Source organism: Oryzias latipes, chromosome 15, assembly GCF_053564925.1.
Source record: "Oryzias latipes strain Hd-rR chromosome 15, Olatipes_Hd-rR_3.1".
In the NCBI taxonomy this organism is placed as follows: domain Eukaryota; kingdom Metazoa; phylum Chordata; class Actinopteri; order Beloniformes; family Adrianichthyidae; genus Oryzias; species Oryzias latipes.
This window is the reverse complement of record NC_136251.1, coordinates 4,308,057-4,311,452: the sequence shown is the minus strand read 5'-3', so window position 1 is coordinate 4,311,452 and position 3,396 is coordinate 4,308,057. Positions and strand designations below refer to the sequence as shown.

The following is a 3,396-nucleotide window of genomic DNA, read 5'->3' as shown; positions in this document are numbered from 1 at the left end:
TGCACCCTGCAGACACTTTTTGTTTTTTTTGTTCTGCGTCCTAATTGGCTGTTGACCTCAATAAACGAGGAAACACTGCACTGAAAACCTGGTTTCAAGGTGTCTTTGCCTCTGTGACTAAACTTTATTACTTAAAATGAATAAATTATAATTTTACAGAGGACCATTTTATTAAGAGGATTTCATGTAATCCATGGACATCAGTGAAGATCAAGAATCATTGAATAAAAAAGGTTCAGAGCACTGTCTAGTGGGATCTGCGTGCCTAGGATAGCACAAGGGTTAAATTTAGTCAAAATCACATTTAAATGATAAAATATTAAAGATAATAACAGTTTTACATGAAACTTCAGTTCAGTTCCAACGTAGACAGATCCAATCAAATTCTTAATGTGATTCCATCACATTTATGAAGAAAATATATAATTTTTATTAATTGTAGAATGCTTGAGTTTTTGTTTTGAAAATGAAAGATGAACCAACATGAATGCGTGTCAACATCAGGTATTTTTGGGGATTTCACAGAATATTCAGACATTTGAATCATCTTATAAAATAAACCTCATTTATTAAAGAATTACGAACATATTTGCCAAAGACAATTACATCTAAATATTAAAGTTTTTTACTGATGCTGGGCAAACAAAGAAACACCCCCACAGTCTGGCTTTTATTACATTCTGTCTGGAGAACTGAGAATATCACTTCAAACAAAAAGCCGGCAGAGCAGAGTTTAATTGGAGTCTACTATTTTGCCTGTGGAGTGCATCTACCCTGTTAGCTGCTACTGAACATGACGGAGTGACAGATGAGCCCAAAGATGACTACAGGTGTTCACTGATGGCTGAGGCGCATTCTGCAGACTGAACTCACTCCTGCTCCATGGCAGCAGCTGCGCTCAGATGGAAAAACAGCGTTTCTCCCTTTTTTTTTTTTGCTTTACTGAAGACGTAAACGCTTGTGCTGAACTCTGCAAATTTGCTCCTGTCAAATGAAGCACTCTGCAGGAAAACAGAAGTGAATTAGAAACACCACATGTTACAGTGTTCGCACTTATAAGCCAGTTCTCCTGAGAAAAAGAAGTGTCAGAACAGTTCACTTCCTTGCTTTTTTATGAGGTTTTTCTTTTTTTAAGTTTTGTGTTAAGCATACTCCATAAATAATGTCAGATTTCTGAATAATGGGATATTTGTCCATTTGTCAATCATATCAGTTGTACATTTGATGTGGTTGGATCACATCATGTTGATGACACCGACCCCCTATTAGTACAGTTGTAATTCAAAATTCCAATTTCAACTGATCAAGCAAATGTGTTTTTTTTAAACAATGACTCAAAATCACCAATAATAAAAGTAACAAATGATGGATCCAACCAGAAAGGTGGGAAAACAGGTTTTAAACAAGGCTGTGTTTGTAATTATTTGTGTTCTAAAGCTGGATGCTTTTACATTGGACTGAAAGGAGGTCTTTCTGTCAGGAAGCATCTAGTGTTTTTTTGGGAAACTGATGTGCTTTCACCTAATTTTATTTGCAAATGTCATGTAATCCAGAAATGGCCCTTGGTTGCCCCCATAGTTCATATAAATGACAACCTTACAGTTTGTAAACCAGAGAACCATGAGAATCGAACCAGAGCTGCGGCTCCCCAGACGTGGAATTTGTGAGGAACTGCACTCTTAAGGTGGATTCTTAAGAAGGACAAAACCACACCAATCTGATCAATACTCTGGCCCTGATATAAAGAATTAAGTCAAGCTATGTTATTCTGGATGGTCCTTTTAGCCGGGATCCATACTGTGGCCTATCTCTAACTTGGTATGAACATCATCAAAGAACATCAAACCTTTCTTTTTCAAATGACTGCTTTTCTAGATGAGCTGAGTGCATATTTGAAAATCCTGTTCTTGTAGAAAATAGCCAGGATTAGAATCTGAAATGTCCATCTGAGACCTTCTTTCTTCCCCACAGTGGAGTAAACTTGAAACTGTCATGGTCTGTGTTTGCTTAAATCTGTTTCCACTTCTGCTCCTTTCCAATAGAAAGAATCTTCTTTAAATGAATCAATCACGTGTTTAAAACAACTTGTAGATTGTTCTTGAAGTCAAACCTTGTTTTATGGGGTGATGTGTTTGAGGTGACTTCAGATAGTCAGGATTTCTCATGACGGTAGGATATTTTGATCAGACCCTGATGTGCAACTGCTGCCCTCAGAGATGCAGAGAGTTCACAGAAAAGAGCAAAGTTTCATCTTCAGCTGCCTGCACTGGCCTTGACACACCTCAGCATTCCCACTCCACACCACACAGATTGTGAATGTGTGGGCTTCAGAGTCCTTGTCTGGAGACCTTGAAGCGTGGGGGCTTCTCGTTTGGGAGAATGAGAGGCAGCAAAAGGAAAAAAAGAAAAACCCTGAACAGATAAGGAACGTTTCCACAAGCAGGAACAAGTCGTTCTGAATTTCTCCCTTCTTTGGTTTGCTGCTTCTGACGTCTGCGTGGTGTCAGATTGGAGATAATAACTGTAACTGCTTTAAAGTTGACCAGGAGGATTTGGATGTAAAACAGCATGAACTTTGGAAAGGAATCCCAGTTTAGTGCATCATTGTATCAAAGAAAATGAGTCTTTTCTTGTTCTCCAAAAGCTCCTGCACAGGTGTGCTGAACGGCTGCAAACCCAAGGATAAACAGGAGAAATGCTGAGTAAGCACAGACAACAGCTACTATGTCTTTGCTAAACATCTTCAAGGTCTCTTTGGAGGGATAAATGCTCAGCAGGCGCGGCGTTCCCAGGAGACATGGGTCTGGACGCAGACAGGTGAGTCCTCTTCGTGACTTTTGCAAACCAGTTCTTTTAGTTTAAATAACATTTGTATAAACGTACAAAACTTGTTTTATAAACGGATGATAGGTTTCTACAATTGCAACCAGTCAATGCACATGATTTTTTACAAAATGAGAAAAACATTGGAGATGTTTGTGGAACTCTGATCCTTCTTTTTCAATCCCAGCCTGCAGGTCCCAGCATGCAGTGAGGCAGCAGCGGCCGTTGCACTCGCTGTTCCTTTTTCCTATGCATATACTTCTTTGACATGTAACTTTAAAGAGGCATAAGGCATGGGAAAATGGGGCTGCAGAGGTTTTCCACAGAGCGGACCAAAGCGCCTGCAGACTCTGAGCACCGCTGTCCTGCTCACATCACAGAGGAGAAAGTACAGAATAAGACTCAAAGGTGATTTATCCTTTGTGGTGATTCATTAATTTGATATTTTTAATGTAATGAATCAGTTAAATCTTCAGGCATTGCAAATACTGACATATATGTTTTATTATTGTCATATTTGTTTTTTTCTCTGATCTTTTCATTAATAAAAACATGTTTTTGATTATAAAAAAA

General features: G+C 38.6%; 1 long non-coding RNA gene across 1 annotated transcript; it reads left to right on the top strand.

Annotated features, from left to right (window-relative positions):
• Positions 1-2,264: 2,264 nt before the first annotated feature.
• On the top strand, positions 2,265-3,396 carry LOC110016576 (uncharacterized). The gene is made up of 2 exons (XR_002291907.3): positions 2,265-2,817; positions 3,011-3,396. It is a non-coding gene; the product is annotated as an uncharacterized LOC110016576 (long non-coding RNA).